The 13,257-nt window shown below is 38.6% G+C and overlaps 1 non-coding gene across 1 annotated transcript; it reads left to right on the top strand.

Moving 5' to 3' along the window:
- The first annotated feature begins 250 nt into the window (after positions 1-250).
- LOC120364151 (small nucleolar RNA SNORA70) lies at positions 251-382 on the top strand. The gene has a single exon (XR_005579494.1). It is a non-coding gene; the product is annotated as a small nucleolar RNA SNORA70 (small nucleolar RNA).
- Positions 383-13,257: the final 12,875 nt, after the last annotated feature.

Below are 13,257 nucleotides of genomic sequence, written 5' to 3'. Positions count from 1 at the left end.
GAGGTTGCGGTGAGCCGAGATCGCGCCATTGCACTCCAGCCTGGGTCACAAGAGCGAAACTCCGTCTCAAATAAATAAATAAATAAATAAAGGATATGAGAACCTGAGCAGAGTCAGAGGAATGAACCAAATCACTGATGCCTATTTCCAGAGTATGGATTTATTGGACGAGGTGAAAAATGCCAGAGACTACGTATCCTGCTGGCTCCTGTAAGTATCAAAAAGATTTTTTAAGACTTACTGGATCTATCTGCCAATTAAGCTGACTGGATTCCTTTCCTCATGGGGGCCCAGTGTGCAATGGCTGCAAACAGCAGCTTCCTTGGTAGTGTATGCAGCCTGTTTCTTGCATGGGTTGCTCTAAGGGACCTTGGAGACAGCGCTTCCAGATGTATGTTTATGACTCTGACCTTGCATTACCCCAATGTAGGCTCCAAACAGGCAAGCGAGGTGCCACTGGAAAGCCCCAGGGCACCGTGTCCAGGGTTCACATTGGCCAAGTGATCATGTCCATTCACACCAAGCTGCAGAACAAGGAGCATGTGATTGAGGCCCTGCACTGGGCCAAGTTCAAATTCCCTGGTCACCAGAAGATCGACATCTCAAAGAAGTCGGGCTTCACCAAGTCCAATGCTAATGAATTTGAAGACATGGTGGCTGAGAAGTGGCTCATCCCTGATGATATGAGGTTAAGTATATTCCCAATTGTGACCCTCTGGACAAGTGGTGGGCCCTGCACTCATGAGGGCTTCCACTGTGCTGCCCCCCTCATAATATGAACCAATAAATTTACTTCCTGTCCAAAAAAAAAAAAAAAAAAAAAAGCTTATTGGATTTGATGGCAAAACTAAAGCTGCCTGTGCCTAAGATTTTTTTTTTTAATTTATTCACTCATTCAATGAAACGTCATTAAGAATCTACTTAGGGCCTGTCAGTGTTTTATGTAGTTATGATACTGAAGAACTAGACACATCACCTGCCCTCATGGAGTTTACATTATATTCACAATTGTGAGGGCTCAGTGGTGTGTGCCTACATCTCAACTACTCAGAAGGCAGGATTCCTTGGGCCCAGGAATTGGAGTCCAGATTAGGCAACATAGTGAGATCCCCAACTCTAAAAATACACACACACACACACACACACACACACACATTAAAAATATTCTATCACAAATGTCACTAACTCAGATTAGTGAGAATAATGTAAGTAGAGTAAATTTTAAATTTGACTGATTGCTTAAGACTCTTTCTTGGGCTGGGTGCCATGGCTCACACCTGCAATCCCAGCACTTTGGGAGGCCAAGGCAGGCGGATCACAAGGTCAGGAGATCAAGACCATCCTGGCCAACATGGTGAAACCCTATCTCTACTAAAAACACAAAAATTAGCTGGGCGTGGTGGTGCACACCTGTAGTCTCAGCTACTTACTTGGGAGGCTGAGCCAAGAGAATCACTTGAACCTGGGAGGTGGAGGTTGCAGTGAGCCAAGATCACACCCCTGCACTCCAGCCTGGTAAAGAGTGAGATTCTGTCTTAAACAAACAAACAAAAACACTCTTTCTTAAGAGTGTTGCTGGGTCAGTAGTTCTTAGACTATTACAGAAAAGTTACACAAATTTATTATTTCTCATATATATTGTTATAAAAGCAAATAATTCCCAGAGTTTTGAAAAGAATTCCAATGGCTTTGAAAGACAAGAATATAAACATGGGAATCATCTTTGGAAAATTCATGTATTCATTTATTACTCAATACCCTTATCAGATAAAGTTAGTTTGGGAGGTGTTTCTCATATCCTTGACTAAGAGCATTTTTTTCTATTGCTTCACTTCTAGTCAATGAGGAATGGAATTACAATTCCACGGTGCCATATTGTAGGGAGAATCTCAGATTAAATGTGTACACTGGACTTCTGATCTTATGAAGAACACTGTCTAGATGCATTAGTCAGATGACACTTTTAGTCTTACAAGAAAGAACCTCCTCAATATCCTTTCCACATTGTCTCCCAAAAGACTCAAGGAGTGACAATATGACTGTTGAACTGGAATCAGCCTGCAGAGGGTGTGGCTACCTATCAAGTAAGCCTATTAACACATTACAGCAGCTAAAATGTGTGCCTAAAATAATTCCACTCTTTCATCCACAGCTCCCAGAACCACTCTGCAGAAGAGAAAGCTGCCTGGCAGATATTACAGGAACAATTCATTTAACATTTACAAAATGTTCAGTGGTTCTCAACATCCAATCAATGTCTTGGGTGATAAATTAAGCATGAATTATCATTTTTGTTTTGCATCTGAGAGACAAAATGGCTTGGTATATTAGAGGTAATATCCACAATTGATATTTTTTATAAAAGTTGTGAAACCGGTCCTATTAATCCAGTGAGTATCATGCATAGAGCACAGGATCTCTAGGTCATTTTCTTTCTCCATAAATAACCCCCAAAAAAATCTCTCTGTGCATTCTTCTAAGGTTTTAGCAGCCTGTGAACCTGTGGGGACAAATATGGCTTTCTAAAAATTGACTTGTAAAAAAAAAACCTGTGAGTAGTTCTTATTATAGGTTATATTTCGTTTATATTACCCTATTTCCTGCTTAAAAGAAAGTAAAACACCCAAAGGCTAGAACTGGACACTTTTGAAGATAACAAAAATAGTTATGGCTCTAAATTTTTTTTTTTCAGTCGGGAATCCCAGCTTAGATCCCTGCCACCTGCTTATGGAAACTTTCTAGAAGCTCTGTGGAAAGACAACAGGGATAAAAAATTAAGGTTTGTTGCCTCTACCAAGGCCACCTTAGAAAGACATAGAAGCAGCAAATGCCCATCTAGTGCCCCCTTTTGGCTAGCCTTCACAGTCTTCATGAAGCCGTGGGTCGATATATTTATCTGTGGAAAAGTAACAATAGCTATCTTATATTAAGCATGTGTTATCTGTCAGGAGTTACATACATTGCCTCTATTTAACTTGACAGTTGTTATTTGAGTAGATTTGGTTCCCATTTTTCATACTGTATTTTAAGGCTTAAAGAGGCTAAGAATCTTCTCCAAGGTCACATAACCAGTAACTGAAAAAGGCAGGATTCAAATCCAGTTCTATCAGTCTCCAAAGCCTATGCTCTCTACCATTACATCACATTGCCTCCCGAGAAACCACTGAACTTATTTCAGAAGCTTGAGCTGCTCTGTAAAATTAGTTAAGAACAACATGTGGGCCACTCAGTTCAAGCTCTCTATGTCCAAACACCTGCTTTGAAACTCACGCCCTGGACCACAGGACATTTAATTGCCACATCAGCAAGAGAGGAACACCAAGTTTTAAAGTTTGAATCTCAAGAAACTTGCTTTTTAGGTGCCTCTCTGCTCTTTAAAGAGCTACATGGAGTTTTCAATCTACCAGGACCCTTTTCTCCATGGCAACAAAACAAACTAAACCCTCAAAATAGGTTCTGAGTATATTTCAATTTAAGTATATCACAATTCAAACCCCATTCCAAACTAAACTAATTGCTGGGATTATTTTTACTTTTCATAGAAATTCAAAAGTATTTTGGTTTAATTTTAAATTCAGGTAACTGAACACTGTATCATATATACCTACAACCTGAAGTACAGTTAGACCACGTCCCTGTGTTAATTTACCAAAGTTACATTGGCCAATTCATAGAAGATAACAAATGGAGATAGACCACATCAAGTTCTTTATACAGTTACACTCCTATTAAACAAGCTAAAATAAATTTAACATTATAAAAATCCTATGTTTAGCATTAGTGTACAGGTTTATGTATTATTCAAGGTACTATACAATGGTATTATAGCAAGCACTATGTGAAATTGAGTAAAAAGAGCCTTGAGACAACTCATGACTTTTGGAACTGGTAATTTCACATCCCAAGAAAACAGCTCAAAAGAAAGAATGAAGACAATTGAACAAAATGCCCCTTTGCAGCACTATTAAATGGCAAAAAGATGAAAACTCAAGTGTTCATCAAGGAAAGAAATGGCATCACAAGTTTTCTGATAAACTTGTAAACATGATAACCTTTGAAAGAGAGGCACTCAGCCTTTATTAGTACCTAGTTGTAGTAAATAAATTAAGTGAAAAATGCATAACAATAAAAATAACAAAAAGCTATGTAATGTATGTATCACTGTCCAACTTTGCACTGGCCTGTTCTCTTTACAATAATTTATTGAGCCATATATTTGTGCACGTCTCTGTAAATATTTCAATCAACTTCTAAAATGTATTGCTGAATTTTTACAAAATTTGGAGGCCAAACTACTTATATTCTTAGAATAATTAACCTTTCACTCATTAAAAACTAGTAACAAATGGCCGAGCGCGGTGGCTCAAGCCTGTATTCCCAGCACTTTGGGAGGCCTAGGCGGGTGGATCACGAGGTCAAGAGATCGAGACCATCCTGGTCAACATGGTGAAACTCCGTCTCTACTAAAAATACAAAAATTAGCTGGGCATGGTGGTGCACGCCTGTAGTCCCAGCTACTTGGGAGGCTGAGGCAGGAGAATTGCCTGAACCCAGGAGACAGAGGTTGCGGTGAGCCGAGATCACGCCATTGCACTCCAGCCTGGGTAACAAGAGTGAAACTCCGCCTCAAAAAAAAAAAAAAAAAAGACTAGTAACAAATGAAACCAATGCACTTGGTAAACAATGCAATCATTGTCTTCACAGGATCTGAGGAAAATAATAAAAAGCTATTTGAGAGTTTCAGAGATAGACAAACTTACCCAGCATCATCCCCTAAAGAAAAGTGCCTTATAATTTAACTAAGAAGCTGGCAATTTGTCTTATCTTCAACATCTATTTTAAGTAAGTAGATAAGCCTCTTTTATACATCACTGCAAGGTCAAATCCAAGAGTGTGCATTGAGTACCTATTTGGGCAGTGTGCTGAACACAGCTGGGAGCTATAAAGATGCAGATCTCAGAAAGGGAGGCTACCTGGGTACCCAAATAATGTCACTTGGCAATACTACCTTGGTGGGGCTAATAGCACTCAGGAGTTGGTTCTCAGTGTTTCAGAGCATGGACTCACTCCTGTCCAGGTACACAGAATTGGCCAGGTTCTCAAGGACAGACTCTTACTGGCCAAGCCCTTGAAACACCAGTGTGTGGTCCCAGAAGTTTCAGGTATTATGGTTTTAGTAATGATTTTCTTGACTGACCTGCTTCTGCCTCCTATTTAGGACCTTATTCCAGATATCCAGGTATCTTGGAAGACAGTCAATAATTAGGTCTCTCAGTAAGTGATATAATTTGGATTTGTGTCCGTGCCCAAATCTTACGTCGAATTAGAGAAGGGGCCTGCTTGGATGTCACCAGATCACAGGGGAAGATTTTCCCCTTGCTTTTCTCGTGATAGTGGATGTGTTCTCATGAGATCTGATGGTTTGAAAGCATGTGGCACTGACTCCTTCTCTCTCCCTCTCTCCTGCTCCACCATGGTAAGACATGCTTGTTTTCCCTGTGCCTTCTGCTATGATTGTAAGTTTCCTGATGCCTCCCAGTCATGCTTTCTGTTAAGCCTGTGGAATGTGAGTCAATTACACCTCTTTTGTTCATAAATTACCCTGTCTCCGGTAGTTCTTTGTAGCAATATGAGAACAGACTAACACAGTAAGCATGGACTCAGAGCCAAAGAAGGGAATTCTAAGGAGGGTTTCATGTTATTTGTGAGCCCCTATACCTGGTATTCTACTAGTAGTATACAACCAGTCACACTGATGGAAGGTAATAATTTGTATAATTTTCTTCCTATGAACTTCCTATGTACTCCTAAAGAGGAGGAGTCATGCCTTAGATGCACAATAAATGTGTATCAAATTAAAGTTGTTGAACTGGACTCTCTTTACCCCAAAATGCAGCCCAGACTGGTCAGAACACAAGTGCTTGTCAGATCCAGTGTGCACATCTCCCTTAGTAAGTAACTTCTTCTGGCTATGAAGTGGAGAAAAAATTGGAAGACAAGTGGAGGTGCCAGTAGGCTGATTAAGGAGCTAATCAGTAATTTACGAAGGAAAACAATTGTGGGTGGATGAATAACTGTTATAAACTTCTTAATGGAAAACTACACAACCGTGAAAAAGAACATTGATCTATGATCTATTGATCTATGCAACATGAGTGAATCTCATAGACATAAAGTTATGAAGCCAGATCCAAGAAACATACATTATGATTTCATTTATACTCATTTCAAGAACAGGCAAAACTAACTTATGGTGATAAGGATCAAAATAGGGTTTCCATTGGGAGGATATTAACTGAGATGGAGTATGAAGAAACCCTCTAGAATGCTAGAAACATTTCCCTTCTTGATCTGGGCGGTGCTCATAAGGATGTATATGAATATGCACCTAAAATGTGGGCTCTTTATTGTATTGTGATATTTTCTGTAAGCTCTTTATTTTACAAAAAAAGAAAAAGAAAAAAGAACAAACCTTTAAAATATTGTTGGTGGGCTGGCCTAGGGTTGTGGCACTAGAGATTGACAGGAGTGAACAGATATTGAAGGGATATTTAAGAGATAAAGTCATTAAGAGGAAATGAGCTGATGTCTTAAAGTGTTTAGCACAGTGCCAGGAATACAGTAAAACTCAACAAATGCTTATGATTATTGTTACTGCCTAAAAAGATTGACAAGAGAATTAAATCAAATAATGTATGTAAAACACTTCAATCCTGTGTGGGATATGGGAAATTCTCTAGTAATAGTAGATTTCATTATTTTCACTGATTAGGCTATAAGCTTTTTCCACATTCATTCTGCCTTGTTAAAACCTGTTCTTTCTTTCGATTATCTAGAACATAAGCTACACTCTACTAAGGTACTTACGGAAAATTCATTTCATCCCCTATTATAAGTTTAATGAATTTAACGAAATACACCTACAGAGTCACCTACATATTGGCCCCCAAGGAATTCTAAGAAAGTTTTCTTGATAAACTTCACCAGACGCATTAAGATAAGAAGTTGACACATGTAAGGTTTTACTCTCTTTCTAGTTGCTGCTTTGTTACATCAGGACTGTTAGCAGCCTGTCTTGCAACAGTGTGTCAAGAGACTCCCTGATAGGGTTAAAGCTCCTTAGCATTGTGTGGGAAAGGACATTCTAGCACCATCTGCCAGGCCTGCAATTCTATTAACCTGTCAGCATGATAAATGACAAAGAGAAGGCATCAGGGAAAAAATCTACAGTAAAGCACTGTGGTCATAAAACAAGAAGAACCAAAAAGGATTTAGGGCAAGTACACAAACCATCCTTTATGATAAAATTTCCTTTGCAAGGAGAGAACAAAGCAACTGAACTATAAACTCCTGAGTCCAAGGAGAAGGCAGTGAGGCCATCAGTCATCCCTCCACCCCGATGTGTGGCTCACAGATGAGTGATGCGCGGTCCAGCAGTCCCACCTCTGCTTCCAACCAGGCCTCTTGGGGCTCAGTGAAACACACCTTGTCCACCAAAGAGATGGTATTTTAAAAGGTGGTTACTGTGTGCATCCCTTTTGCTAATAAAAAAATAATTTCTGAAGTGGAAAATAATTTGGTTACTGCTCTTGAACCACAAATTATCTCCAGAGAGCAGTTGCCCAGTGTATCACTGCCTTGCTTCTAAATTTAGGCCCCACAAATGACATCATCTATACACAGAGCATAAACAATAGGTTTCTGAATATTTTGGTTCTGGAATGAATTCCAATGAATCTCATTTAAAAGTTTCCAGTTAATTACACCAATATGAAAAATCATGTTGACTCTGGATACAAACAGATTACTGAAGGGCAAAGAAATTTAAATATTTTTTAATATATCTTCGTCAGGTAGCAATGAAACTGGTAGCAGCAAAATTGTGAATAATCTCCATACCCTGTCATGTTTCCAGAAGCATCCCTAGAGAGTGATTGTTCTAAACAGAAACTCTGTAGTCTCTCAAAAGTAATTAAGCCACTCGACTTGCATTTATATCATCTTGGGCTTTTGCAACACTTCAACCAAGGCTAGCAAAGATTAGTCTCATTTTGCTAGACTAACAAGGTGGCAGAGTAAAAATGAATGATCTCAATAACAAAATTAGGCATATCTGATTCATAAGAGTGTTGCATCTCCACATTTTCTGTGTACATGCTATGGCACCACATCAAAGTGCTTGAATACAGCCCATTAAAACACATGCATTCATGACATACAATCAGGTTTAGGACATACAACAATTTTCTATCTGGGCTTAAGAAAGGTGGTATTACAGTGTTTTATTACCTAGGAAAGAGAAAGTTATTAACTATGTTAACCAAGAGAGTATGTGGGTGCTTCACTCTGATCATTACTCAGACGAAAACTAGAAGAAAATAGAGATGCAGGAAGCAGACCCATGAAAACACCTTGTCTCTTCTAATATATAGACATATCATGCAATTATTTATCCACTTCAAGTGAGGCAACAAGCACTTAAAATATTTGACAGTTGTTCCAGCTACTCCATTTTCATGTCAACATTTCTGTAATATTAAAGGAAAGAGAAATGAGATCAGCAACTTCAGTAAGAGCCCTATTGCTTTTTACCAACTTATTCAATATGGAAATAAATATCCAGTTATTTAATACATTTCCTGCATGTTGCCTTAATGTTCTGGTTAATCTTTGTCATGGATTTTCTTAATAGGTTTTCTAGGAATACCTTTCAATATTTGTGCAAATCAGAATTCATGGCTTAAAGCCAGTTTGGAAAGGGGTTGGAGTCTCCGGAAGAGCTTCAGTCTCATGCCTCCAGAGTGAATGTTGTTTCTATCTTGCCCCTAGTTGCCATCAAAACACTTCTCTGCTATTCCTAAGCTCTCAAAATTCCTAAGTCGGGCACTCACTGAAGTCTGTGGTGCTCCTGAGTACACAGCCCACGACAGGAGAAGCAGTGCTGTGTGGTATGGGAAGCGATGGACTTTGGTCACAGCCCTCGCATTTACTAGCTCTGAGATTTTATAACACTAGTTTATCCTTTTCTCATTGCCTATCTGCTAGGTTCTCCACTAAGAACTTCATACTCATCATCTCATTTAACCCACTGAAAAATCTCCATGTCCTGCATTATTTCCCATTTTTCAAATAAGAAGTCTTAGGTTCAGAGAAGGTGGTAACTTGCCCCAAGTCTTCAGAGAAGAAGTATCAGGTCTAATTTGAGTGTTACACTCACTCAGAACCAGCAGCACTGCTCCAGAGGTTTCACCTTTGAAACTGCATAATAGCACTTTCCATCATCGGTCAGCCCACAGAGAAGCTGTGGGGAACCAGTAAGCACACAATGGGTGAAACTCTTTGAGAACCACAAAGTGCTACACTAATGTACAAGATATGTACAATTCTAAACCACTTTGACTTCAAATTACAGGATATCTGTCGGAAACTGGATTAAGCAAAAAGAATGTAATTGGCTCATGAAACTGGCAAACCCAAGGCTGAATGGAGCACAGCTGAATTCAAGGGCTCAGATGAAGCTGTTTGCTGGGGGTTTCTCTCCCTGTCTCTGGGCCTCACTTTTGCTTTGGTGGCATTCTTGGGTTTTTGTCCTGGGTGGTGACAGAACTTTCAACCTCTTCTCCAGGCAGGAAAAGGAGGACATGATCTGACTGCTCCAGCAAATATCCCAGGATTCCTTCTGATTCTGTCACAGGCCCACCCCTGAACCAATCGGTAGAGTCAGAGGGTGGAGTGATACACCAATTCGTTTAGGTCTGAGTCAGGTGCTCGCCTCTAGTGCCCCGCACTAAATCAGCTTCCCACAGACAATCTGAACCTAGAGAGGTGATTTTCCAAGAAAAGTGCACTTCTCTTTCCAGAAGAGAGACTTCATATTGGGAAGCCACACAGAAAAACATTGGCAAATATTTTAACAAAAACATTGAGCTTCACATTTCTTTATAAGACAATGACAGAGAATGCCTAACAAGGCACAGGCAAAGATTTCATGACAAAAATCCCAAAAGCAATTGCAACAGAAGCAAAAATTGACCAATGGGATCTAATTAAAGAGCTTTTGCACAGCAAAAGAAACTATCATCAGAGTGAACAGGCAACCTACAGAATGGGAGAAAATTTTTGCAATCTATCCATCTGACAAAGGTCTAATATCCAGAATCTACAAGCAACTTAAACAAATTTACAAAAAAAAAAAAATCTTAAAAAGTATGCAAAAGACATGAACAGACACTTCTCAAAAGAACATTCGGCCAACAAACAAATGAAGAAATGCTCAACATCAGTGATCATTAAAGAAATGCAAATCAAAACCACCCACAATGAGATACCATCTCTCACCAGTCAAAAGAGCGATATTACAGTTCGTCAGTCACCGGAGCCTGCCGTTTACCTCTAGGAGAATTCGCTGAGCTCATGGGAAGTAATGGGCCTCAAAAGTTTTGCATTGAAAAAGTTGGCAGAGACACCTGGTTATCAAGAAGCCATACGTGTTTTAATCACTTAATTCTACCACCATATAAGATTTATGAACAACTAAAGGAAAAACTTCTTTTTGCAATAGAAGAGACAGAGGGATTTAGACAAGAATGAATGTGACTTCTTATCTTGGAAGAGCTCTTGCATTCAAATACCCCAGCCAAGAAAAATTGCACAGATAGTGTATTTTAGCTGTTCATTCTGTACAGTGAATTTTCCGACCCTCTCAAAGTATGTTTTCTGTTCTTCCACAGAAATATGCAAAACAGTTCATGTTTTTCTACTTTATTAATTGTTCCCTTGAAATAACTGACTGGGAAAAAGATTATCCTTAAATTTTGAAGCAAGTGAGAGACTTTATTAAAAATATGTATATATCTATATAAGCAAATATGATAGTGACTCTAGTTTTATAGAATGTATTAAACATGACAGCCATTGATTCATAAATATCTGGATTTACTTTACCTTGTTAATATGATCTAGGGGAAATCATACAAATTGCTCCATGTTATTCTCTCCCTTATGTAACATTTCCTAAGGGTGTTTAGTTTCATGGCTGTTCAGGAGGGTATTAAGGGCTTAGGCCAAATCTTTGAGTTTAAAAAAAAAAATGCTGCTGGCTTTTCTGAAGACAGGTGTTTGAACATGTCAGTTTGTTTTAAATAAATACAATAGTTAAAAAATTTTTCCATGTCTGTGACATCAGTAATATCATCAAAGTAGAGGATCAAACCATAACTTTCACAGGAAAGTCATACGCTAGATTCAATACTATTGAGTTTATTATCGAAATAGGAAGGATTCATTGAGCAGCATAGGATTTTGTTTACATGTTACTTTGGGATTCTAAGTATTTGTGGAAATAAAAAGAATCAGGCACTTTTGTGCATGTTTTTAAATATGTAATGTTCTTCAAATTTAATTCATAATAAATTGATGCAATTTCATACTTAGGAACTAATGTGAACTCTGCCACTTTTTTGTGTTCAAAGTTTTGGTTTTATAAAGCCAGCTGGGTTGAAGAGTTACATAAGCATTTGAATGCTCTAACAAATACAAGGCTAATAATTTTCTGTTCTTGTTTGCACATCTTCATTCCTTTCAAATTCATAACAGTTCTGTTTATCTGAATTAAATAAGCATATAAAAATTTAAAAATAAATCATTCTATTATAAAGATGCACGCATATGTTCATTGCAGCACTATTCACAATAGCAAAGACATGGAATCAACCTAAATGCCCATCAATAATGGACTGGATAAAGAAAATGTGGCACAAATACACCATGGAATACTGTACAGCCATAAAAAAGGAGAGCATGTCCTTTGCGGAGACATGGATGGAGCTGGAAGCCATTATTCCCAGCAAACTAATGCAGGAACAGAAAACCAAACACCACATGTCCTGACTTATAAGTAGGAGCTGAATGATGACAATACATAGACACATTGGGGAAGAACAACACACACTGGGACCTGGGTGGTGTGAGTGGGGAAGAGGAAGGGAGAGCATCATGAATGGTAATGGATGCCGGGCTTAATATCTAGGTGATGGGATGTTTTGTGCAGCAAAACACCATGGCACACATTTACCTGTCTAACAAACCTGCACATGCCACACATGTACCCCTGAACCTAAAAGTCGAAGAAAAATAAATGTTAAAAAGATAATGTCTAAGAAATATTTGCTAATATATGTAGAGTGTTCCAATATTAGAAAATGCTTCCATATATGCTATATCATTTTATTCTCATTGTAACCTTACCAAGTAGAAATCATATTACAGATGAACAAACTGTCTCAGCATAGATAACAGACTTACCCAAAGCCACCTGGTTGATAAGATGCAAACCCAGAACTTGAGTGTAGATCTTCTGATCCCAACTCAGTACTCAGTACTGCCTCTCTCCTGAAACCTCTGAGAGGCTGGCGTGAGTTTAATACCGCAAATTTTGATTAAATGTTCCCTAGAAGCCAATTGCCTTAAAGAAGGCATTAGTAAGCGTAAAAACTTTCTTTCTGTCCTTTAATTTGGGGAAATATTACACTGTCCCTTTGACTGCAGACATTCAAAACAAAACATGCCATCCAATACTTCTTTACTATACCATGAAGGACTGGTAGCAATGTAAATTGTCCAGTCCTTTTGAGAAAGCAATTGGGTGTTACTATGAAGGGCCTAAAAATGTTCATATCCCTTAACTCGAAATTCTACTCCTGAGAACTTATCATATGGAAATGATTCAAATAAATTGAAGGAAAAAAAAATCATGTGCATAAAAATATTCATAGCAACATTAACCATAACAATAAATTTTAGAATTAAAAGAGATAATATATGCAAAGTGCTTAACAGGATGCCTAGCAATTAATCAGCATAGGCTGCTGCAATCCCTACTTACTCTAGAATGCTGATGAGCCTTCACATTTTGTGCACCTGCACGGAAGGCTCTTCCTCCCAGATACCTGCATCACTCCCTCTCTCCTTTCCTTCAAGTCTTCTTAAATGGGACCCTATCAGAGAGGCCTTCCCAAACCACCCTCTCTAAACAACACATCTTTGCTAGCATTTTTCTACCTCCTCACCCTGCCTCATTATTTTAGCACATATTTCTACCTCTCATTTTACATGTTTATTTTATATTTTTATTGTCTTTCTCTCCCCCACAAGAAGGCAAGCTTCATGAGGGCAGACACTTTGGTTAGTTTGTTGCAATGTATTGAGCATCGGGTGAGCATCGGGTACATTGCTGAGTAAATGATGTTTTTTTGTCTT

This window comes from Saimiri boliviensis, chromosome 2 (genome assembly GCF_048565385.1).
Source record: "Saimiri boliviensis isolate mSaiBol1 chromosome 2, mSaiBol1.pri, whole genome shotgun sequence".
In the NCBI taxonomy this organism is placed as follows: Eukaryota; Metazoa; Chordata; class Mammalia; order Primates; family Cebidae; genus Saimiri; species Saimiri boliviensis.
Note: the sequence above shows the minus strand (reverse complement) of the source record. Positions and strands in the feature narration are given on the sequence as shown.